At 42.0% G+C, this 26051-nt stretch overlaps 1 pseudogene across 1 annotated transcript; it reads left to right on the top strand.

The window, feature by feature from the left end:
* Positions 1 to 734: 734 nt before the first annotated feature.
* LOC144581558 (uncharacterized) lies at positions 735 to 6448 on the top strand (annotated as a pseudogene). Its single transcript, XR_013532517.1, has one exon. The product of XR_013532517.1 is annotated as an uncharacterized LOC144581558 (transcript).
* The last annotated feature ends 19603 nt before the right edge of the window (positions 6449 to 26051 follow it).

Genomic DNA, 26051 nt, shown 5'->3' with positions numbered 1-26051 from the left:
GGAAACAAAGGAGAGTGGGAAGGTGTCAGGTCTTTTAAACAATCAGCTCTTGGGGGAACTACAGAGTGAGAATTGAGAATTCACCCATAACCATGAGCATGGGACCAAGACATTCCTGAGGGCTCCATCCTTATGAGCCAAACATCTTCCACAAGGCCCCACCTCCAACATTGGAAGTAAAATTCCAACATGAGATTTGGAGGGACACACATCCAAACCATAGCACCAGAAATGCATGTTTGTTACTCTAAGCTACTTAGCTGGTTCTAAACTTCTGGTTCATTGGAATCACCTGGAGAGCCCATTAAACTATAGATTGCAGGGCCCTACCCTCAGAGTCTCTGACTTTATTGGCTTGGATGGAGCGCAATAATTTGCATTTCTAATAATTTCCAGGTGGTGCTGATGTTGCTGATCCAGGGACCACACTTTGAGCATCGCTGGTTTAGCCAGTCATCTTAATATCACTATTTTGGCCTCGGGTTGCTGTGGCCAAGGATCTGTGATAGATCCCTCACCGCTGAGCAGTATGCTGGAGGCCAAGGGGTTGGGGTGGGATTCTAGGGAAGTTTTCCTCACTCTTAAAAAGTTTTATAGAATAGTGATTCACCACGTTTTTTTAGAATAGTGATTCACCACCGTGGCTGTAAATGTGGCAGCCACTGGGGACCATGTGGGGAGACATGGCCCGTGTGTTGAGGAGGGTGGGAGTGGGGAAAGATGGTTGGCACTGGAGCCTTAGAGGACAAAGGATGTTCAGCTGGTGAATGAACCAATCCTGAGACGTCCCACCTCTGGGTCTTGTATTCTTGAGTGAATACTTCCTGGTCGTCTAACTTCTTGCTGGGTCTTCCTGGGCTTGCATTCTCATGGGAGCAGATAGAGAAAGCAAATCCCAACCATCTTCCTGGGCTTCCAAGGACCTTGAGACTTGGGTAGGATTGTCTCCTTCTCTCTGTAGTGTTGCCCGGGATACACGATGTTTCCCAAGCTTCTCTGTTCCTAGACTCACCTGCCTGGGGTTCACCTGCTGCTCCTTTGTGTATTCACCTTCCTTTGCTCCCCTCCCCCATGCAAATCTCAGCCACTTCACTTTTTTCTCACCAGAAATACATGCCTGTGGAACATTTTGGGTGTGTCTGTGTTGCATTTCTTGAAGATTTTCAGGTTCATGGGCAGTCTCAGTGTGTCCTGTGTGGACTCCTGTACTGCTGGCTCTGCCCCAGCCTCTTTTCCACCCCTCTTCAGGAGCACCCACACCAAGGGTCTCACCTTCTACCCAAAGCACTTCTTGTTTTTCCCACCCAGTGATCTTCCTTTTCCTAAAAGGAGTTGGGGTGATAAAGGATGTGAATATCTTTATCACCTGTGACTGTGGATATCAGGCCATGTGAACATTTGGGGCAAAGTCATCTCAGAAACCTTGGGAGGTGCAAAATGCCCCCAAGAAGAGGAAGGTTGGTGTTGCCATGCTGTGTTCTAATATAGTCTTTCTATGGAGGTTTAGGGGTTCCCCCCAAAAGCCCAATTATTCCACTTATTATGACTGAGGAAGAGGCAGTGCTCAGACAAGAGGCTTGAAATAGGTGGAGATGGAGACACCTGTCCTAGAGCTAGACCATACATTCTCACTGGGGTGATAGCACTCCTAAGGGAGCAGATATTGGTTCTTGGGCAGGGGAGGGCAAAAGCCCCTCTCACTTTCTTTATGCATAAAGCACAGAAAAGCATCTGTCATAAACAGATATATCACATCTGTGGTATTACAATTGTACGGGTGCACAATTAAGAAAATAATGTCTGAAAAGGCTCCTAGTTGGAGGCTGATGCTTTTTTTTAAAAGGCTGAGAAGGATTCATGCAGATGAGCTTCTGCCCTGGGGCAGCCTCAGCAGGTGGCACCATCCAGTTGCTTGGGTCAGACATGTAGGAGTTATCATCCATTGCTCCTTTCCTCCAATAGGTCTCAAAGGCTCCAAAAATATATCCCCAATTATTTGAGGAGCTGCTGTACTGGCAACAGAAATGTTATTACCTGTAAAGTCTAAAATATTTACCATATGGCCATTCATTGAAACAGTTTGGGAACCCTGGCTGTAAATTATGAGCTGCTTAGGGAAAAGGATGGGGTTTAGGCCAGGTGTGGTGGCTCACATCTATAATCCCCATACTTTGGGAGACCAAGGTAGGAGAATTGCTTGAGCCTAAGAATTTGAGACCAGCCTGGGCAACATAGTAACACTATCTATAAAAAAGAAAAAGACAGGTCTTACTGAACTCTGTCTCTGGGTCACAGCCCAGAGCCTGGTGAATAGAAGTCAGCAAGTGTTGAAAGAAGAGGAGCTGCGTGGATGAGTAACGAATGCAGGGCAAGCTCACATGGTCGAAGGTGCATCTGTACAGTGTGAGAACCAGAAAGCCACAGAGTTTTCTTCTAAAAGCCGAGGCAACCGTTCAAGTTTAAATACAGCAAAACGGCCTTTCCGTCTGCTCCTGCCCTCTTTTCTGTTATGCCTTATTTGAATAAGACAGGACCCTTTCTTGTGCGGCTCCCATGATTAAAAAGAAATTATCTAAGTGCTATTCTCCTTTGGGAATCTTGAGCACAGTCTAAGGGTGATGAGGAAAAAAAAAATCCCTGGTTTACTGCTGAGCCTCAGAAAGGGGAAGTGTTTGCTTCATAATGAAAAATTCCACGTGCTGCACACTCATCTGGGGCCTGTCCGGCTGGATTTAATTGCGACTTCACTGTGATGAACTCATTACTGCGCTTTCTTAGACCTACAAAACTTACAGCACTAAAAATCTCAGTCATAGCTACTAACAGGAGTTGAGCGCTTGCTGTATTCGGGTTCCTGGACAGCAGCTCACATGCATTACAAAAATCCTGAGGCTGAGAGGGAAGTGACCTGCTCAGGTAGTGGGGCAGGGATTTGACAAGATCTGATGGACCACAAATTCTCTGTTCTCTCTACTCAATGAGAAGATTAATCATAGTAATAAAATAGTACTAGTTGGCTGTCAGGAGATGGATTCTATAGACCAGGCTCTTTTAGAATGAACAAAGAGAATAAGGAAGGTTCCTTAATCTAGGGGATGTGATTCCAGGATTTTAATGAAGTAAGAAGAAAACAAATTGGCTTTTAGGATAGTGCTTCCTGCATGGGAGTCACACTCTCTTCATGCCACCTGTCCCGTCTCGATGGCAATTGGTCATCTTACTTGCCTCCCCCTCTATCCTTCCTCCTTACTGCTCATATCCTGACCACTGCTCTGTTTCTCCCAGGTCCCTCCTGGTTATCTTCCAACTCTCTCCCTTCCTTCAATTCTCACTGCTCCTGACCAACCCCAGGCTGGAAACCTGGCCTCTCTCCTCCAACACCTCAAGTGCTTTGAAAGTTCTGGCTCACAGAAAACCACCAACTCCACTCTTGGCTCTATCACCAATTTGCTTGGATCACATGCTGGTCTGCCACCATTCCCTGCTCTGGTGACAGCACAGTGTGTGCTTTTGGAGAGCTGTAGCTCTCCGGTGCTTATCCAGGGTGTCTGGGTGGCGTTGATGCTGTCTCAAACTCCAGGGCTGAGTCCAGGCCTATCTGGTCAGCCTCTGTCTATGATGAGTGGTTCATGGAAGGAGGCATGACCTAAGACAGCCACAGAGACTCAGTTCTGGGACTTTTGTTGCAGCTGTTGGAAAACATCTCCTTTGTCTATCAGAACTTCCAGAAGCATCAGTAACAAAAACCTGAATCTGAGTAAAGCCAGCCTAGAGGAAAACAGAGCTGAAAAGTGGAGAGCAATACCTAGATCCAGCTATTCCTGAGGCTTAGATACTCCCCGCACTTCTAAATACCAGAACCAATAAATCCCATCACCTAGGTTAAACTCAGTTTCTATTTATTAGTTGTGACTAATGAGGAAATGAAATGGAATGGCATTCCCTCTCTTTATTTCAGTTTCTTTAACAAGAACAGAAAAATTATGGTTCTTTGTCCAATGAATTAGTACTCTGAAAGATTAAAAGAATTTTTCAAAATTATTTTATCAAAATTCATGTTCTCTATAACTGCTATATAAATATAATATCTATTCTCATGTACAAACCCAGTTATATATGTATTTATAGGTTAACATATACAAATGTTAGGCCTCGGAATGATAATAGCCAGGGGAGTAAGCTCGTTCTGATCACAAGGAGCCCTTCTCCAACGTGGCAACACAGACAGGGAAATCAGCAAGTACTTTCCAGTTTGATGGGTGCCGTGATCAGCGGGCAGGGTATCTGAACTAAACTGGGGTGATGGTGGAGAAAGGGGATGGCAGCCTATCCATCTGAAGAAGAGGGATGAAAGGCTATCTGAAGGATGAGGAAGAGAAGATGAGAAATCCATTCAAGTGAAAACAGCATGCATACTGCACCTCATGGCTGAAACCTGGCAGCCTATCAGTGCAGCTGGAGCCTAGAGTGGTTCCAGCAGGTACCAGGCGGCCCCCTGACAGAGGTGTTTCCCGGACTACTGCCTGAGCTACAGAGAGACTGAAGGATACACTTTAACAGCTCTCCATTGTCAAGATGATGCTCTCTTGCAACATGGGATTTTGAGAATATCCACCCCCAGTAGTGGAAATTCACCAAAAGCCCAGCCTGAGAATGTATGTCTGACACATCCATGCTTCACAAATATTTGTTAAGTGATGAACACTAAGAATATGTTCCAAAAATTCTTCTAAAATTAAACCTCATTTAAATTCATATCTAGTAGCTAATAGCTCCTTTATAGTCATCCTGCTTTTTTTTTTTAAACCTGAAATGTACATATCCATGAGATTTTAAAAGGAGCATGGATATTCAGGTATTAAACTCCCCCTCCCAAAATATGTTACCTTTATAACAGATGAGGAAGGTTGGATAAAATAAGGAGGAAAAGGAAGACATTTTACACTTATTAAGCATTAGTGTATGAATCTGTGGATGTTATTAGATTTAATTCTCATCATCACCCTGGAAGTAGAAAGTGTTCTCCTGGATTTATAGACAAATAAAATAAAATAAAATAAAAAATAAAAAATAAACGGGCCAGGGTCACAGGTGGTAAGAGGAGGGCTTGTATTAAAACTCTGACTTGGCCAGGTGTGGTGGCTCACTTTGGGAGGTCAAGGTGGTCAGATCAGGAGATCGAGACCATCTTGGCTAACATGGTGAAACTTCATCTCTACTAAATATACAAAAAATTAGCTGGGCATGGTGGCACATGCCTGTAGTCCCAGCTACTTGGGAGGCAGAGACAGGAGAATTGCTTGAACCTGAGAGGCAGAGGTTGCTGTGAGCCGAGATCGTGCCACTGCACTCCAGCCTGGGTGATAGAGTGAGACTCCATCTCAAAACAAAACATAGCAAAACAAAAAAACCAAAAACCTCTGACTCATCTAATTTCAGCCGTCTTTTTTCCAATGCTGAGAATTACAATTTCACCCCAAATTCTCTAATAGGCACTTACAAATAGAATTGATGTTCAACTCTGATCACCTTAACTCACCATTTCAACTATTTTTACTCACTCTCTGAAGTTGCTGTGCATATTGAGATAGGAAGTTGAGCTTTCTCCGATGTCCTCACTACCTCCCTCCTTTCTCTTTGGGTTGACCCCTCACCTGTATCGGGTCACCTCTCTACTTGTGGTTTTGGATGAGACACTGCACCACAGGGTGTGGGACCTTGGGACCTGGCTTCCTGGGAAGCCACCAAGGGGCTGCGAGATGCAACCGGAAGTGTAGGATTATCTCCTTGTGGCGGAGACCTTGACCACCTGGGAAATGGAGAAGGGGGTGAGCCAGACAGATGTCTCCTTTTGTTCTCTTCCCACACATCATTTTGAGGTCCAGTCTCTCTCTTCTCAACCCTTCTGTGTAATGGCTGAGCCATCCTTCTGAGCATTCTTGGCTCTCTGTGAAGTGGTACCAAAGGTAACTCACCAAACCACAGAACATTGTGTTATCTCTCCCTTCGCTCTCCTTTTTCCTTTATCAACAGTGTCCCCGGCGTCCCTTCCCATATAAGTTTTAAGCATCTAAATCTTGCCTCAAGCTCTGCATTCTAGAAGACCTAATCAAATAAAAGGGAAAAACTGGCCAACTGTGGTGGCTCATGCCTGTAATCCTAGTACTTTGGGAAGCTGAGGGGTGGATGACCTGAGGTCAGGAGTTTGAGACCAGCCAGAACAACATGGCAAAGCCCTGTCTCTACTGAAAATACAAAAATTACTTGGATGTGGTGGCACATGTCTGTAATCCCAGCTACTTGGGAGGCCAAGGCAGGAGAATTGCTTGAACCCAGGAGGCAGAGGTGGCAGTGAGTTGAGATTGTGTCAACTCCAGCACTGGAGAGATGCACTCCGGCCTGGCAGATAGAGCAAAACTCTGTTTCAAAAAAAAAAAAAAAAAAAATTGGGGGGTAAACATCTTCAGTTCATGTGGGACAATATGTTAAAAAGCCTCCTTCCCTGTTCAGTCTATCATTGATGGGCATTTGGGTTGGTTCCAGGGACAGTGGGGGGTGGGGAGTTGGGGAGAGGTAGCATGGGGAGAAATGCCAGATATAGGTGAAGGGGAGGAAGGCAGCAAATCCCACTGCCACGTGTGTACCTATGCAACTATCTTGCATGTTCTTCACATGTACCCCAAAACCTAAAATTCAATAAAAAAAAGAAAAAAGAAAAAGCCTCTTAACTTCCCTTAGTCTAGCAGTGCTGAGGAGAGGCAAGTTTCCCCCCATAATGCCATATATTCTTGAATATGAGGTGAATCTTTCCCTGCTGTGATGGTTAATTTTATGTGTCAAGATGGCTAGGCTGTGGTGCCCAGTTTTTTGGTGAAATGCCAGCCTGAATGTTGTTGTGAAGGTATTTTTTAGATATGATTAACATTGAAATCAGTGGACTTCGAGTGAAGCCAATTAACTTTTGTAATGCAGGTGGGCCTCATCCAATAGGTTGAAGGCCTTATGAGAAAGAGACAGATTTTCTGGAGGAAGAAGATATTGTCCATAAGACGACAAAGGTTTCCAGATGGCTGCTCTGTGGAATTCAGGCTCAATAGTGCAGGATTAACTCTCACCTAAGTCTGCAGCCTGCTGGCCTGCCCTATAGATTTTAGACTTTCTGGCCCCTATAATATCATTATCCATATTTTAAAACCTCTCCATAAATGTATGTTCTGTTTCTCTGGAGAACCTGACTAATATGCCCCCTAAAAACATCAGAGAAGATAGTACAAAATATTTATTGGAGTCCTCATGAAATTATGTATGTATGTATGTGGAGATGAAGTGTTACCGTGTTGTCCAGGCTGGTCTGAGCCTCTTGGGCTCAAGTGATTCTCCCACCTCAGACCCTCAAAAATGCTGGGTATACAGGTATGAGCAACTGTGCCAGCCCCCAAATTATTTTACACAGCAACAAAATACTATTTGGGAAAAACATATTGACCTGAAACAATCTCATTCAATACTATTTTGGATACTTACAGAGGTCACTGCCAGAATCTGTATATAAAGGAAGCAAATAAGTTATTTCCCAATTACTTCACACGATGTGAGAGATTCAAGTAAATTATCGATGATATCAGATGAGTGGTCTTCTTGGCTCATTTATCATTTCTTTGGGTAGCGTGATTGATGAAGAGGGAATTTGCCCAGCTCTGACTCTGTACCAGGCATTGCACTGGGTGTCGGGAATGTAGTGGTGACAAAATGAAGGATCTGTCCTAGAGCTCATGTTGTCTTGTGGGTCAGTGGACATCCATAGATAAAACAAAGGTGTTGAGCAAACGCAGCTCAGGCCATATTAAAACATGGCTTAAAACAATTCTGTGCCCCTTTAAAATTTTCTCCAATGAGAGTTATCCTCCTGTTTCTGCATAAAAACCCTAGCAGGTACCATGGCTTTTCTCCTCACTCGAAGGTTGGAGACAGTTCAACAGTCATTTCAGGTTGGAAATACCGCCTTAATGCTTTAACTAGAAAGCTTAGTGCAATATGGTGATCAGAGTTTGAACTGATTAGGCTTTAAACCTTTTCTGTCTGATGCAATCTAGAAGCCCTCTGTGGGGAAGAAGCCTCTCCTGGAACCTTGTCTCTCTTCCACTTTGTCCTTTTCTTGTCAATCCCCCAGCTTGCTCCCCATGTCTGACCCCTCAGGGTGAGAAGGGGACAGAAGATTCCCAAGGGGGAAGGGGGCTCTTTCTCGGGTTGCTTCTGTCCTCTGTATGAAACGTGGATTCCTTGGCGAGGCAGGTGCCTATGGATGCTCCTTCTCTTGTGGGCTGCTTTTGTGTACTTTTTGCAAGTTCCCTGATGGGCTCCTCTCCCTGTAGCTCCTTTGAGCCATCTTTATTTTGGGTGGTTAGTTTCCACGCCTTTCTCCAACCTGTAGGAGTTCAATCCAGCTATTTGCTGCTGGGATATCTTGGTCCCTCTCAGCTGCCCTGATAGAGATAGGGTCTGACAGGCTCTATGAGAAGCCCACTCAGGACTGCTCTTGTACATGACCTCATTTGGTCCATGAAGCACTCAGGCCTCCTTGGCCTTGACAGCCCAGAAGGGTGGAAGTGCAGTTGCCAGCCTATCACAGCTTTATTTCCCTGGCGGGAGTCAAACTCCAGCCCATGTGTGGCACTCCCAGTGTGGGGTTCATATCTACCTTTGCAGAAGGAACCCACTTACCAGGTGGGAGTCATGTCTGAGTTGAGTAGCCCTGGAAAAGGATCCCTCTTACTAAGCAGATGAGAGGATGGGCCTTCCAGCACAGATCTCTCCATAATGAGCCAACTCACAAAATTCTAGCTCCTCCATTTTTTTTTACCTTTTTTATATTCTGGAAATCATTCTCAAGAATTTCTTTTGAACATCTGCAGTGGTTCCTCCTTTGGAAATGTCATGTCTATTGTATCTTGGTGTCTGGATAAAAATTCAACTTTAATGCTTTTTTACATACATAAATAAAATTATGCAACACAACACACAATATGTAACATATCATGTACTTTGAATTCAGTCTTCATCCCTCATCACGCGGCCTTCAGCCGTTACTGAAAACTCTTGGCTTAATTTTCTTCTCAGAAAATTGGGAATAATATTGGCTTCAGAGGATTGTTGTAAAGATCTGAGGTGATGGAAAGTTCCAGTACTGTATCTAGCCTCTCCTAGGCACTCAATTATTTGAGCTGTGATTATCTATTGTATGGTAATGGATAGGCAAGAAGTAACCCACTGGGAGGAATTATGCCTCGTTATGAAGGCAGACAAAAACAAAAAAGGACTGAAATATTGCTCCTGGTTTCATTTTCCTATTTAAAATACCCACAAACAAAAAATTGCCTTCTCCATTTGAATAAAAGTTTAATCAGTAAAATTTTTTAAATATAAAAAGCAACAAAACTACATAATCTCAACATGATTATTATTTTGAAATTCTTCTATGTATCTTTTTACATAGTCATAATCATACTGCATATACAATTTTGTACCCTATTTGTTCCCCATAGATGTTATATTGTAGACATTTTCTATTTTATTATATATCCTAATAGCTATAATTTTTAATGACAGCATGAGATTTCTTTGAGGAGATAAATGATAATTTACTTTGCTGTCTTCCAATTCTATGACATTTAGGTGGTTTCTATTTTCTTCTACTTTTATAAATGGAGTCAGTTAGAGTTCTTTGTTGGCAAGTAACAGAAGCTTAGGTGGGAAAGGGATTTGCTTGAAGAATGCCCATGAACTCACAGAATTTCCAAGGGAGTTGAAGAACCAGGTGAATAAAAAGACGAGGATTTGGGGAAGTTCTGGGGGTCTGAGCGTCAGGAGCTGTTTGACAGCGTGGTGATGGCTCTGCTGTTAGAGTGAATGCATGCTGGCTGTGGCTTCCTGTCCTTGTCAGATCCAGACACAAAGTCCCTTGAGAGAAGGTGATGGAACTAGCCTGAGGCTTGTACTTAGCCCTAGGAGCAGTGAAATCTGAATGCCTAGATTCACAGCAGGACCAGAACTACGTGGTGGGGGCAAGGGTATAAACTCCTAAAAGAAAATAAGGGCATTGATAGCAGGTGACCAATAAACCAAGTCTGCACTACATAAACACTCCATCTTTACACATACAGTTCTTTCTAGATTTTGGAATTATTTTCTTAGATGAAATTTTCCAAAGTGAATGACTGGGTCAGAGGGTAGAATTTTGGGGGTGGTTCTTGATGTACATTATTGAACAATAGAGTACAGGAACAATCCTATTAGCATTTGAGAGAGGTAGCCAACTAAAATGAGGGAATCAAGATTACACAAACATACCTTAAGCATTTTATTTTACCTATGTCTGTATCTAAATCTGTTATGCTGCTCATCTTTTGATGCAGGGCCAAGGTCTTGATGTGTATCCTCTGTTTGGAGTTGCGGGTTGTCATTCCTGCACATGCATGATCCACAACACATTGTCTGAAATCTCCAGTCTAGGATTCTGCAAAAGGGAGCGATGACTTAGAGATCCTTGTGAAGCCATCTGAATGCAGCATCCCTCTGGATGTTTAAGATTCCTACCCCCTTCAAATCCATTGGCTCGCCTATACCTAACTCCATGTCCATAATTTTGCATGAGTGATTTGCTTTTTTGGGGCCTTTCCAAAGCCTTTAATTTAGTTTTCATTGAAACAGTAACTCCCTTATTTATCCTATTCTTATTTAATTGGTTTCTATAATGTTTGTTTCAATTACACAATTTACAAAATGGCTCAAGAGGCCTTAACAGGCTTGAGAACAAATACAACTCACTCCTGGTAAGCAGACAGCTCAGCTGGTGAAAGCATCAGGATGCAGAGCACAAGGGAGCAGCCCCTAGTGGGGAGTGATAGTGACCCAGTGGGTCTCTCTCCACCTGCTTCACAGGGGGAATGGTGGGTTGGCTAAGTGAAGTCGTTTAGGAAAAGTTCTTCTGTACCAGTTTAAATGAGCCCTCTTCATATCTTATATAATAATAATGCATTAGCAAAGCCACGAATTCGACTGGAGTAGTGTGTGCGTTGAGTTCTGTGTCCTGTGTATTTGTGTAGCCATTACAACAATCAAGATACAGAATGATTTCATCACCATAAGCATCTCCTCCACGCTGTCCTTTATACTCACACCCATCTCTTTCTCCCCTGGCAAACTAATCCATTCTCTGTCTCTATAATTTTGTCATTTGAGAGTGTTATTTGAATGGAATCATACAGTGTTTGCCCCTTGGAAATTGACTGTTATCAGTCAGCATAATATCCTTGAGATGTACCCAAGTTGGTGCATGTGTCAATAATTCATTCCTTTTCACTGCTGAGTAGTATTCCATGGTATGAGTGTACCGCAGTTTGTTTTAACCATTCACCTACTGAATAACATGTTTGTTATTTCCAGTTTGGGCTACTACCAACAAAGTTGCTATGAGCAATCACCTACAGGCTTTTGTGTGGACATATGCTTTATTTCTCTGGGATAAATGCTCAGGAGTGCAATTGTTGGGTTGACTGGTAAGTGTGTGTTCAGTTTCTAAAGAAATTGACAAAATATTTTGCACCATGGCTGCACATTTTACATCACCACCAGCAACATATGAGATATCTAATTTCTCTATATTCTCACCAGCATTTGGTATTGTCAATATTTGCTATTTTAGCTGTTCTAACTGGTGTATAGTGGTATCTTATCATGGTTTTAATTTGCATTTGCCTAAATGGCTGGTGATATAGAACATCTTTTCATGTGTTTTTGTGTTGTAGGTTTGAGGGATTTTGGGCTGATTGAGAAATTTAATATGACCAGAGGAAGCAGTAACACACCACAAGTGTTTGTAGGGTGGAACTTGGACAAGGGTGCATGAAAGGGGAAGTTCCCTCATAGGAGGAGTCCGTCTATAAGCTAGGGTGTGGTGCAGTTTCCCTACTTGGAAGGGGAGGAGGGCTTGGAAGCTCTCATGGGAGAGAGAGAACAGGCAGGGCTTACGTGTCTAGGTGATATCATTCGGCTGCATAGCATAGAGTCTCTGCATAACAGAACTCTAAAGGGTCATGGTAGTTTGGGGTCTTATAACTGCAAGCGTCTAGCTTATCAGTAGTCAGCTGATATGGACTAAAATTTTGCCAGGTATTTAAAGCAGAGAAGCTTTAAAGACCTAAAATTCTGCTTTTTTGTTAGATTTTCTTTCCTCCCTCCCTCCCTGCCTCCCTCCCTTCCTCCCTCCCTCCTTTCTTTCCTTCTTTTCTCCTCCTTCTCCTTCTCCTCCTCTTCCTCTCCTCCCCTCCCCTCCCTCCCTCCATCCATCCCTCCCTCCCTCCCTCCCTCCCTCCCTCCCTCCCTCCCTCCCTCCCTCCCTCCCTCCCTCCCTCCCTTCCTTCCTTCCTTCCTTCCTTCCTTCCTTCCTTCCTTCCTTCCTTCCTTCCTTCCTTCCTTCCTTCCTTCCTGTTTCACAAACAGATGTGTAAACGTTTGACCTTGATGCTTACAGGCTTTTGAGTTAATGTATCTCAGCCGGCAGTGAAAAAATAAACAGCCTAGGAACCAATATGCAGAGACAACCTCTAACTTATTTATATAATATGGATTGATTTTTAAAAAATGAGTTTTGGGAGTCCTTTCTATGTTCTAGATATAGATTTTCAGATGGGTGGTTTGCAAATATTTCCTCCCAGTCTGTAGCTTGTCTTTTCATTGTCTTATCAGGATCCATCTCCTTCTGAAATGCTGATGATATGAATGTTGGATGTTTTATTATAGTTCAATATGCCCTTACATTAACAAATGGCTTTGTTCATTATTTTTTCAGTTTACTTTTTCTTTGTTTTTCATACTAGGCAATTTATTTTGTTTCATCTTCATGGTCACTGATTCTTTCCTCTGTCCTTTCCATTCTGCTGTTGAGCCCATCCAGTGAGTTTCATCATTTTGGTTAGTGTACTTTTTAGTATAAAATTGCTATTTGTTTTTTCTTTATATCTCCTATCTCTGTGCTGATACTTTTCTTTGTTCAACTTTCTATTTTTTGTTTGCTTCAAGTATATTTGTAATTGCCTGTTGAAGCCTTTTAATAATGACTGCTTTAGAATCTTTGTCAGAGCAAACCTGACAAAAGCAAGCAATGGGGAAAGGATTCCCTGTTTAATAAACAGTGTTGGGAAAACTGGCTAGCCATGTGCAGAAAGCAGGAACTGGACCCCTTCCTGACTCCTTATACAAAAATTAACTCTAGATGGATTAAATATTTAAACATGAGATCTAACACCATAAAAACCCTAGAAGAAAACCTAGGCAAAACCATTCAGGACATAGGCATAGGCAAGGACTTCATGACTAAAACATCAAAAGCAATGGCAACAAAAGCCAAAATAGACAAATGGGATCTAATTAAACTTAAGAGCTTCTGCACAATAAAAAAAACAATCATTAGCGTGAACTGACAATCAACAGAAAGGGGAAAAATTTTTGCAGTCTACCCATCTGACAAAGGGCTAATATCCAGAATCTACAAAGAACTTAAACAAATTTACAAGAAAAACAACAAACAACCACATCAAAAAGTGGGTGAAGGATATGAACAGACACTTTTCAAAATAAGATATTTATGTGGCCAACAAACATGAACAAATGTTCTTCATCACTGGTCATTAGAGAAATGCAAATCAAAACCACACTGAGATACCATCTCATGCCAGTTAGAATGGCAATCATTAAAAAAATATGGAGACAACAGATGCTGGAGAGGATGTGGAACATTAGGAATGCTTTTACACTGTTGGTGGGAGAGTAAATTAGTGCAACCATTATGGAAGACAGTGTGGAGATTTCTCAGGAGTCTAGAAATAGAAATACCGTTTGACCCAGCAATCCCATTACTGGGTGTATACCCAAAAGATTTTAAGTCATTCTATTATAAAGACACATGCACATGTATGTTTATTGCAGCACTGTTTACAATAGCAAAGACTTGGAAGCAACCCAAATGTCCATCAATGATAGGCTGGATAAAGCAAATGTGGGACATATACACCATAGAATACTATGCAGCCATAAAAAAGAATGAGTTCATGTCCTTTTCAGGGACATGGATGAAGTGGGAAACCATCATTCTTGGCAAACTGACACAAGAACAGAAAACCAAGTACTGCATGTGCTCACCCATAAGTGGGTGTAAACAGTGTTAAAACAATGAGAACACATGGACACAGGGAGGGGAACATCACACACTGGGGTCTGTTGGGGAGTGGGAGGCTAGGGGAGGGATAGCAGGGGGTGGAGAGATTGGAGAGGGATAACATTAGGAGAAATGCCTAATGTAGGTGATGGGGGAATGGAGGCAGCAAACCACCAGGGCATGTGTATACCTATGTAATAGTCCTGCAAGATCTGCACATGTGACCGCAAACTCAAAGTATAATAATAATAATAAAAAGAATCATTGTCAGAGAATTCTAAAGTCTGTGCCATGTTAGTATTTTGATCTGTTGATTGCTTTTTAAAACTCAGTTTGTGACATTCCTGGTTCTTATTATAGTGAGGGTGTTTTTTTAAACTTGAGTCCTGGACTTTTCAGGTATTATTTTATAAGGCTCTTGTTCTTATTTCAATTTTGTGCTTTTAGCAGATTTTCTCTGACACTGCTCTGGCTGTGGCAGGTGAAAGAGAGAGAGCACCGTTTCATTATTGGCTGGTGAGGGTGGAAGTCCAGGTTCTCCACTTAGCCTCTGTCTCCATTGAGAGTGAGGGAGAGAAACTTATTGTTAGTGCTGGGTGGAGGTGGGAATTTAGTCTCCTCACTAAAACTTTTGCTGGAAGTAGAAAGGGCACCTCATTCCTGTTCCATGTGTTGACTCCATTAAGACTGCGGGAGTATTGGCTTTTTACCACTGAGCAGTGATGAAAATTGTGACTCTTCATCCGGCCTCTTCTGATACTACCCCAGTGAGGAGAAGAAAGAATTTTTATTACCACCAGGTGGAGGTGGTCACCATGGATACCATAGTGCTTAGGGAGTGGTGGACACAGTAGAGGGAGTTCTTTACTGACATCCGTCCAGATTGAGAAGTCTTGTTACATCATGATAAGTGTAAGAAATGTAGGCTCTGCATTTGTTCTTTGTTGGCAGAGTGAGAGTGGGGCAGAAGTTTTTGTTTTTGTTTCCCCCGCTTTTGTGTTTTACTGGAGCAGAAGAGCTATTGTCTGAATGTTTTCTGTCTTGCTCGGCTGCTGCTTTCCCAGGCCTTTGGCTAGAAAGAGGAAGAACAGGTGTTGTTTCGTTTTGTTTTGTTTGTCCATGGTCACTGGCATTTCCAGATTGCTAACTTTTCTAGTATACAACCTTGGCTATCTGAGGCAAAAAGAAACCCAGGGAATTCACCACAGAGATGCTTCTTGGGTTCCAAAGTCTCTAGCTCTTCTGCCTTCTTCTCTCCCCTTTTCAGAGTCCTTTAAAGTTTATGATACAAATAGCATCCAGGGTCCCTACTTATACTTAGCAGGAAAAGGAGGAAAAAGCATCTCTGTTCCACCTTCCCAGAAATGAAATTCTCTCTTCAGTACTTTTTGTTTGTCATTATCTTAATAGGTAAAAAATAGAACCACACTATTGTTTTAACTTGCATTTTGTACTTAAGAGAGAGCAAAACTGTTTGTTTACCATTTAGTTCCACTTCTTTGTGAATTAACTGCCACGCATTTTGCCCTATTCATCCAAAGTCATCTTAATGTTTCTTTTTTCTAGTTCTGCTTTACTGATTACTTTGAACTCTGTGTATAATGAGTATATTAATATATTCCTCTCCAGTGGATGGGGTTGTGCATTATTTTAATTTTCCTATTTATTCTGCTAATAATGTAACTTTTGGAAAAATTAATGGAGCAGACTAACACACTAACAATTTAAGTAGGTCATGTTTTCTTGGAGATAGTCTTATCATGGAAGAGAAAAAATAGTTTTTCCTTCCGCTTTTAATCAGGACTTTGTGTCCCTGAGGCGTGGGCTTTTTCTTTTACCCCCCTGGAGAGAGTTAACAGATTTTTGTCCATGAAATCTTGGCCTGTGGAAGAGACTAGGCTGCACTGTCCAAGAAGACAGGGTTGGGGTTATATGATTTAGTGGGTGCAGGTGAAGAGCAGTACAGTTCTGAAAGAACCTATTTACCTACTGAGGAGGGGTGGCAGCTTTCCTGGCTTCGTAGAGATCAGGACCTCTTTAGGAGTGTTCCTAGAAGTTGTAAGACCTTGCAGGCATCTTTGTGACTCAGCTGCAGCAGTGCTTGACAGATGGTGAAAGACGGTGAGTGTTCCCCAGGAGCCTCTTTATAGCAGAAAGAGCTGGAGGACAGGGAAGCCATCATGAATTAAGAGCAGGTTGCCATTATTTTCTTGAGACCATAATCCCTGAGATAGTTGTACAGCTCAGTGGAGGTGGAGGGGCTCCTAGTATGATTTCTTGTGGATTTCACACTCTCCTTGGCCAGTGAGAACCTAGAGCTAATTTTGATTTAGAAAATATAGGAAATGTGATATGTCATTCTTTTTTTTTCTCTGTGGGGAACTTATAACATACTTTTCTGTATTTTTTCCCCAAGTTTTCTACAATAAGCATGCATCCATTTTAAAATTAGGATATAAGAAATGTTATAAGCAAAACATTAATCCTTCACTTGATAATATGCTTATATTTTTTAAACAAATTTGATTTTAAGTTTCAGTTTTAGTCAAGGATGTTTTTGATAAACAGAAATTTTAAAATGCTGTTTATTTCATCAAATTGACCCACATTAAACTAAAAAAAAATTAAGCTTAGCAAGTTAACAGCTTTATCTACTACCCAGGTGGTTGAATAATATTCAGTTTTATTTTCTCCTAAGTTTTCCATGGATATACATTAGGACATTACCATGGGACTTTTGCTCAATTTCAATTGAGCCATGAAGACAATTGGTGTCTTATTCCATATTAAGACTCCCACGCAGAAATTTCTGAGTAAATGATCTAAATCTGTTAGGTGACTTTTAAGTTCTCAAAGTTAAAAAATAAGAAGAGATTAAAGGAGATTTTTGGGAAAAGATTTTTCTGCTGGTAAAAATCTAAAGAATTTAGAGTAGACTTCAGTGGTAATTTGAAAGACTGGTCTAGAAGAAGCTACCTTCTCAGAGTTTCCTTGGTCGGAGAAAGTGTGAGTGCTTCCTATGGATTGGATGTGGGCAGCAAATGGGGTGGGGGGGTGAGGCAGTCTCTGCAGAATTCAAGGACGGGTCATAAAATAAATTACTAGGTTTAATCATATTCCAGGCCCAGCAAGTATGATGTGAGCTATGACATCATCAGTCAGTCTGCGAACTTTCCAACTGCATTTACCATTTCTTTCTGTTTTTATTGAGTCATAGAGGGATCAGAGATTGTGGTTAAACTTGCAGAGAAAGTAGAAAGTAGGCAAATAAAAAAGGTGAATGCATCTTTTATCTGTAAACCTCCTGGAGAAAGTGTTTTGAGGCTTAAAGAGAACTGGGATTTGAAGTGCCCAAAGAGCTAACTTATATTACTGACCAGGGAAGTCATGGGATTTCCCAATTATAGGGAGAGAATCCCTCTGTGGCCTACACTGCTGACAAGGTGGGTGCCGTTTTGAAAGCTGTTCCTGCTGGAGACATAATTTAGAGGAGAGGAATTACATTTCATGGTTTTATAACCCTCCAGCAAGAGGAGTAATTAATTATCTCTAATTCAGGCATTTAACCTTCTTAACTATTTCCAAATCCCACACTGAATTTTGGGTGGTTTGTTTCTGTCCAGTCTCTAAACAACAAATAGTAATCCATTCTTAATTTTCGTAGGAGTTTCTGTGGAATTGGTTTTAGTTCTTTTGTGAGTGCTTGACAGATTTATTAGTGAAGTCATTTGGTCTGAAGTTTTTTCGTGTGTGTGAAAAGACTTTAAATTTCAAATTCAATTTCTTGAATAGACACAGGGCTATTCACATTTTCTTCTTGTGTCAGTTTTGGTAATTTGTGTCTTTTATATTTTGAGAAGGAGTTTCACTCTTGTTGCCCAGGCTGGTGTGCAATGGCACGATCTCGGCTCACTGCAACCTCCGCCTCCTGAGTTCAAATGATTCTCCTGTTTTAGCCTCCCAAATACCTGGGATTACAGGCACCCATCACCAGGCTTGGCTAAGGTTTTTTTTTTTTTTAAATTTTTTATTGCATTTTAGGTTTGGGGGTACATGTGCAGAACATGCAAGACAGTTGCATAGGTACACACATGGCAGTGTGTTTTGCTTCCTTTCTCCCCTTCACCCACATTTGGCATTTCTCCCCAGGCTATCCCTCCCCACCTCCCCCTCCCACTGGCCCTCCCCATTTCCTTCCAATAGACCCCAGTGTTTAGTACTCTTCTCTCTGTGTCCATGCGTTCTCATTTTTCATCACCCGCCTATGAGTGAGAATATGCGGTGTTTCATTTTCTGTTCTTGTGTCAGTTTGCTGAGGATGATGTTCTCCAGATTCATCCATGTCCCTACAAACGACACAAACTCATCATTTCTGATTGCTGCATAATATTCCATGGTGTATATGTGCCACATTTTTCCAATCTAGTCTATCATCAATGGGCATTTGGGTTGATTCCAGGTCTTTGCTATTGTAAACAGTGCTGCAATGTACATTCGTGTACATGTGTCCTTATAGTAGAACGACTTATAGTCTTTTGGATATATACCCAGTAATGGGATTGCTGGGTCAAATGGAATTTCTATTTCTAAGGCCTTGAGGAATCGCCACACTGTCTTCCACAGTGGTTGAACTAATTTACACTCCCACCAACAGTGTAAAAGTGTTCCTTTTTCTCCACATCCTCTCCAGCATCTGTTGTCTCCAGATTTTTTAATGATCGCCATTCTAACTGGCGTGAGATGGTATCTCAATGTGGTTTTGATTTGCATCTCTCTGATGACCAGTGACGATGAGCATTTTTTCATATGATTGTTGGCCTCATATATGTCTTCTTTCGTAAAGTGTCTGTTCATATCCTTTGCCCACTTTTGAATGGGCTTGTTTGTTTTTTTCCTGTAAATCCGTTTGAGTTCTTTGTAAATTCTGGATATCAGCCCTTTGTCAGATGGGTAAACTGCAAAAATTTTTTCCCATTCTATTGGTTGCCGATTCACTCTATTGACTGTTTCTTTTGCCATGCAGAAGCTGTGGAGTTTCATTAGGTCCCATTTGTCTATTTTGGCTTTTGTTGCCAATGCTTTTGGTGTTTTGTTCATGAAGTCCTTGCCTACTCCTATGTCCTGGATAGTTTTGCCTAGATTTCCTTCTAGGGTTTTTATTGTGCCAGGTCTTATGTTTAAGTCTTTAATCCATCTGGAGTTAATTTTAGTATAAGGTGTCAGGAAGGGGTCCAGTTTCTGCTTTCTGCACATGGCTAGCCAGTTTTCCCAACACCATTTGTTAAACAGGGAATTCTTTCCCCCTTGCTTGTTTTTGACAGGTTTATCAAAGATTGTGTGGTTGTAGATATGTTGTGTTGTCTCTGTTCTGTTCCATTGGTCTATATCTCTGTTTTGGTACCAGTACCATGCTGTTTTGATTACTGTAGCCTTGTAGTATAGTTTGAAATCCGGTAGTGTGATGCCCCCCGCTGTGTTCTTTTTGCTTAGAATTGACTTGGCTATACGGGCTTTCTTTTGGTTCCATATGAAGTTCGTGGTGGTTTTTTCCAGTTCTGTGAAGAAGGTCAATGGTAGCTTGATGGGTATAGCATTGATTCTGTAAATTACTTTGGGCAGTATAGCCATTTTTACAATATTAATTCTTCCTAACCACGAACATGGAATGTTTCTCCATCTGTTTGTGTCCTCTCTGATTTCGTTGAGCAGTGGTTTGTAGTTTTCCTTGAAGAGGTCCCTTACATTCCTTGTGAGTTGTATTCCAAGGTATTTTATTCTTTTTGTAGCAATTGTGAATGGCAGTTGGTTCTTGATTTGGCTTTCTTTAAGTGTGTTATTGGTGTAGAGGAAGGCTTGTGATTTTTGCACATTGATTTTATATCCTGAGACTTTGCTGAAGTTGCTTATCAGTTTCAGGAGTTTTTGGGCTGAGGCGATGGGGTCTTCTAGGTATTCTATCATGTCGTCTGCAAATAGAGACAATTTGGCTTCCTCCTTTCCTATTTGAATACCCTTTATTTCTTTTTCTCGCCTGATTGCTCTGGCTAGAACTTCCAGTACTATATTGAATAGGAGTGGTGAAAGAGGGCATCCTTGTCTAGTGCCGGATTTCAGAGGGAATGCTTCCAGTTTTTGCCCATTCAGTATGATATTGGCTGTTGGTTTGTCATAAATAGCTTTTATTACTTTGAGATATGTTCCATCGATACCGAGTTTATTGAGGGTTTTTAGCATAAAGGGCTGTTGAATTTTGTCAAATGCCTTCTCTGCGTCAATTGAGATAATCATGTGGTTTTTGTTTATGGTTCTGTTTATGTGGTGAATTACGTTTATAGACTTGCATATGTTGAACCAGCCTTGCATCCCCAGGATGAATCCTCCTTGATCATGATGGATAAGTTTCTTGATTTGCTGTTGCAATCGGCTTGCCAATATTTTATTGAAGATTTTTGCATCTATGTTCATCATGGATATTGGCCTGAAGTTTTCTTTTCTTGTTGGGTCTCTGCCGGGTTTTGGTATCAGGATGATGTTGGTCTCATAGAATGATTTGGGAAGGATTCCCTCTTTTTGGATTATTTGGAATAGTTTCAGAAGGAATGGTACCAGCTCCTCTTTGTGTGTCTGGTAGAATTCGGCTGTGAACCTGTCTGGACCTGGGCTTTTTTTGTGTGGTAGGCTCTTAATTGCTGCCTCGACTTCTGTCCTTGTTATTGGTCTATTCATAGTTTCAGCTTCATCCTGGTTTAGGCTTGGGAGGACACAGGAGTCCAGGAATTTATCCATTTCTTCCAGGTTTGCTAGCTTATGTGCGTAGAGTTGTTTTTAATATTCTCTTATGATGTTTTGAATTTCTGTGGAATCTGTGGTGATTTCCTCTTTATCATTTTTTATTGCATCTATTTGGTTGTTCTCTCTTTTCTTTTTAATCAATCTAGCTCATGGTCTGTCTATTTTGTTGGTCTTTTCAAAAAACCAGCTCTTGGATTTATTGATTTTTTGGAGGGTTTTTCGTGTCTCTAGCTCCTTCAGTTCAGCTCTGATCTTAGTTATTTCTTGTCTTCAGCTGGGTTTTGAGTTTTTTTATCTTGCTCCTCTAGCTCTTTCAATTTTGATGATAGGGGGTCAATTTTGGATCTCTCCATTCTCCTCATATGGACTTATTGCTATATACTTTCCTCTAGAGACTGCTTTAAGTGTGTCCCAGAGATTCTGGCATGTTGTGTCTTCGTTCTCGTTGGTTTCGAAGAACTTCTTTATTTCTGCCTTCATTTTGTTGTTTATCCAGTCAACATTCAAGAGCCAGTTGTTCAGTTTCCATGAAGCTGTGCGGTTCTGGGTTTGTTTCTGAATTCTGAGTTCTAACTTGATTGCACTATGGTGTGAGAGGCTGTTTGTTATGATTTCAGTTGTTTTGCATTTGCTGAGCAGGCTTTACTTCCAATTATGTGGTCAATTTTAGAGTAGGTGTGATGTGGTGCTGAGAAGAATCTATATTCTGTGGAATTGGGGTGGAGAGTTCTGTAGATGTCTATCAGATTTGCTTGTTCCAGGTCTGAGTTCAAGCCCTGGATATCCTTGTTGATTTTCTGTCTGTTTGATATGTCTAATATTGACAGTGGGGTGTTAAAGTCTCCCACTATTATTGTGTGGGAGTCTAAGTCTCTTTGTAAGTCTTTAAGAACTTGCCTTATGTATCTGGGTGCTCCTGTGTTGGTTCCATATATGTGTAGGATCGTTAGCTCTTTTTGTTGTATCGATCCTTTTACCATTATGTAATGGCCTTCTTTGTCTCTTTTGATCTTTGTTGCTTTAAAGTCTATTTTATCAGAGATGAGAATTGCAACTCCTGCTTTTTTTTGCTCTCCATTTTCTTGGTAAATCTTCCTCCATCCCTTTATTTTGAGCCTTTGTGTATCCTTGCATGTGAGATGGGTTTCCTGGATACAGCACACTGATGGGTTTTGGATTTTTATCCAATTTGCCAGTCTGTGTCTTTTGATTGGTGCATTTAGTCCATTTACATTTAGGGTTAGTATTGTTATGTGTGAATTTGATACTGCCATTTTGATGCTAGCTGGCTGTTTTGCCCATTAGTTGTTGTAGATTCTTCATTATGTTGATGCTCTTTAGCATTCAGTGTGATTTTGGAATGGCTGGTATGGTTGTTCCTTTCTATGTGTAGTGCCTCTTTCAGGAGCTCTTGTAAAGCAGGACTGGTGGTGACAAAATCTCTGAGTACTTGCTTGTTCACAAAGGATTTTATTTTTCCTTCACTTCTGAAGCTCAGTTTGGCTGGATATGAAATTCTGGGTTGAAAGTTCTTTTCTTTAAGAATGTTGAATATTGGCCCCCACTCTCTTCTGGCTTGCAGTGTTTCTGCCGAGAGATCTGCTGTGAGTCTGATGGGCTTCCCTTTGTGGGTGACCCGACCTTTCTCTCTGGCTGCCCTTAGTATTTTCTCCTTTATTTCCACCTTGTTGAATGTGACGATTATGTGCCTTGGGGTTGCTCTTCTTGCAGAATATCTTTGTGGTGTTCTCTGTATTTCCTGCAGTTGAGTCTTGCTAGGTGGGGGAAATTTTCCTGGATAATGTCCTGAAGAGTATTTTCCAACTTGGATTCATTCTCTTCATCACATTCTGGTACACCTATCAAACGTAGGTTAGGTCTCTTCTCATAGTCCCACATTTCTTGGAGACTTTGTTCATTCCTTTTTGCGCTTTTTTCTCTGGTCTTGGTTTCTTATTTTATTTCATTGAGTTGATCTTCGACTTCTGAAATTCTTTCTTCTGCTTGGTCAATTCGGCTATTGAAACTTGTGCATGCTTCACGAAGTTCTCGTATTGTGTTTTTCATCTCCTTTAATTCATTCATATTCCTCTCTAAGGTATCCATTCTTGTTATCATTTCCTCGAATCTTTTTTCAACGTTCTTAGTTTCTTTGCATTGATTTGAAACATGTTCTTTTAGCTCACAAAAGTTTCTCATTATCCACCTTCTGAAGTCTAATTCCATCATTTCATCACAGTCATTCTCCATCCAGCTTTGTTCCGTTGCTGGTGAGGAGTTTTGGTCCTTTCTAGGAGGCGAGGTGTTCTGGTTTCGGGTGTTTTCCTCCTTTTTGCGCTGGTTTTCTTCCCATCTTTGTGGATTTATCCACCTGTCGTCTGTGTAGTTGCTGACTTTTCGATTGGGTTCTGGGTGGACCCCCAGATTGTTGATGATGAAGTATTTCTGTTACTTGGTTTTCCTTCTACCAGTCTAGCCCCTTCGCTGTACGACTGCAGAGGTCCACTCCAGGCCCTGCTTGTCTGGGGTACACCTATAGCAGCTGCGGAACAGTTTCTTTTTTTGCTATCTTTGTCCCAGAATGATGCCTGCCAATTGTCAGTTTTTTGGATATAGAGGGGTCAGGGAGCTGCTTGAGGAGACAGTCTGTACTTTATAAGAGCTCAAGAGCTGAGCTGTGAGGTCTGATGTTCATTCAGGGCTGTTAGGCTGCTATGTTTAATTCTGCTGCAACAGAACTAAAAAAAAAAAGCCCTTTTTTTCTCAGCTGCTCTTTCTGAAGGGGTTGGGGCTTTATTTTTGAGTGTCTGCCGGGTTGTCCTGCCCAGCTAGGAGGCAGTCTTGTCCTGCCAAGGCTCCGCCCTGCTGGTGTGAGGTTCACCCTGTTTCTGAGGTCTCTGCCCTGCAGCCGCGGGCTCTGCCCTGCGGCGGAGTCTCTCTGTTGTACCGGGTTGCCTCGGCAACGGCAGGCTGTGTCAGCAATGGGCGTGTACCGCAGTAGGGGCTGATTGCCTCGGTAATGGCGGACGCCCCTCCCGCATGGAGCTGCGCCTTAAGGTAACCTCCTGGCAGCGTCACTGGTCATCAGAGAGATGCAAATCAAAACCACATTGAGATACCATCTCACGCCAGTTAGAATGGCGATCATTAAAAAATCTGGAGACAACAGATGCTGGAGAGGATGTGGAGAAAAAGGAACACTTTTACACTGTTGGTTCAACCATTGTGGAAGACAGTGTGGCAATTCCTCAAGGCCTTAGAAATAGAAATTCCATTTGACCCAGCAATCCCATTACTGGGTATATATCCAAAAGACTATAAATCGTTCTACTATAAGGACACATGTACACGAATGTTCATTGCAGCACTGTTTACAATAGCAAAGACCTGGAATCAACCTAAATGCCCATTGATAATAGACTGGATTGGAAAAATGTGGCCATATACACCATGGAATATTATGCAGCAATGAGAAATGATGAGTTTGTGTCGTTTGTAGGGACATGGATGAATCTGGAGAACGTCATCCTCAGCAAACTGACACAAGAACAGAAAATGAAACACCGCATATTCTCACTCATAGGTGGGTGATGAAAAATGAGAACACATGGACACAGAAAGGGGAGTACTAAACACTGGGGTCTATTGGGGGGAAAAGGGGAGGGCCAGTGGGAGGGGGAGGTGGGGAGGGATAGCCTGGGGAGAAATGCCAAATGTGGGTGAAGGGGAGAAGGAAAGAAAAGCACACTGCCATGTGTGTTCCTACGCAACTGTCTTACATGCTCTGCTCATGTACCCCAAAACCTAAAATCCAATAAAAAATTAAAAAAAAAAAAAAAATTTTGTCGCACTACGCTACCTCTAACGCTTTGTCCTGGGCTGGCTCACTGTTCAAGTCCCCTTCAGTCTCAAGTTCAGCCTTCTCAGGTCTCAGGTTGCCAGTTCAACAGGGTACCCGGAACAGTGCGCTTTTGTGTGGACCTCTGTGGAGCACCTCTGCACTCCAGCGCAGGCTGCAGCCGCAGCGGCTGCTGGCTACACCAGTCAAGATCTCTGGCTGGCATCCTGCGTTTGTTTTATATCTGGGAATTTCCCCGTTCTGTGGGCAACAAAGGTGCGTCTGGATATGCGTCCCTGACTCACCTTCTCCACGCATCCAGCGAGAGCCTCAATCCTGGGTTGTTCTCACAGCGCCATCTTGAGTCGTCTCCTGTTTTTTTTTTTTTTTTTTTTTTTTTAAGACGGAGTTTTGCTCTTGTTACCCAGGCTGGAGTGCAATGGGGTGATCCTGGCTCACCGCAGCCTCCGCCTCCTGGGTTCAGGCAATTCTCCTGCCTCAGCCTCCTAAGTAGCTGGGATTACAGGCACGTGCCACCATGCCCAGCTAATTTTATATTTTTAGGAGAGATGGGGTTTCACCATGTTGGCCAGGCTGGTCTCAAACTTCTGACCTCAGGGGATTAACCCGCCTCAGCCTCCCAAAGTGCTAACAAATTTTTAAGAAATTTTTAAATTTCATTTCAGTTATCAAATTTATTGGCATTGGATTGTTTAAAATATTATTATACTTTTAATATTTTTAGGATCTGTAGTGATGCCCCTTTACTGGAATACAGCTAGTTCATTTGTGTTTATTCCTCTGTATAATTAATCCATGTAGCTAGAGGTCATTTTTTTAAAAAAATTTTTCTTTTTTTTTTAAATTTTATTTTACTTTAGGTTCTGGGGTATATGTGCAGGTCATGCAGGGTCGTTGCATAGGCACATGCTATATCCGGCATTTCTCCCTATGTTATCCCTCCCCACCCTTCCAACCCCCCGTTGTCCTTCCCCAACCCCCTTAACTGCCCCCGGTGTATGTTGCTCCTCTCCCCGAGTCCACGTGTTCTCATTGTTCAACACCTGCCTATGAGTGAGAACATGCATTGTTTGGTTTTCTGTTCTTGTGTCAGTTTGCTGAGAATGATGGTTTCCAGATTCATCCAAGTCCCTACAAAGGACACCAACTCATCGTTTTTTAATGGCTGCATAGTATTCCATGGTGTAT

Source organism: Callithrix jacchus, chromosome 2 (genome assembly GCF_049354715.1).
Source record: "Callithrix jacchus isolate 240 chromosome 2, calJac240_pri, whole genome shotgun sequence".
In the NCBI taxonomy this organism is placed as follows: Eukaryota; Metazoa; Chordata; class Mammalia; order Primates; family Cebidae; genus Callithrix; species Callithrix jacchus.
Note: the sequence above shows the minus strand (reverse complement) of the source record. Positions and strands in the feature narration are given on the sequence as shown.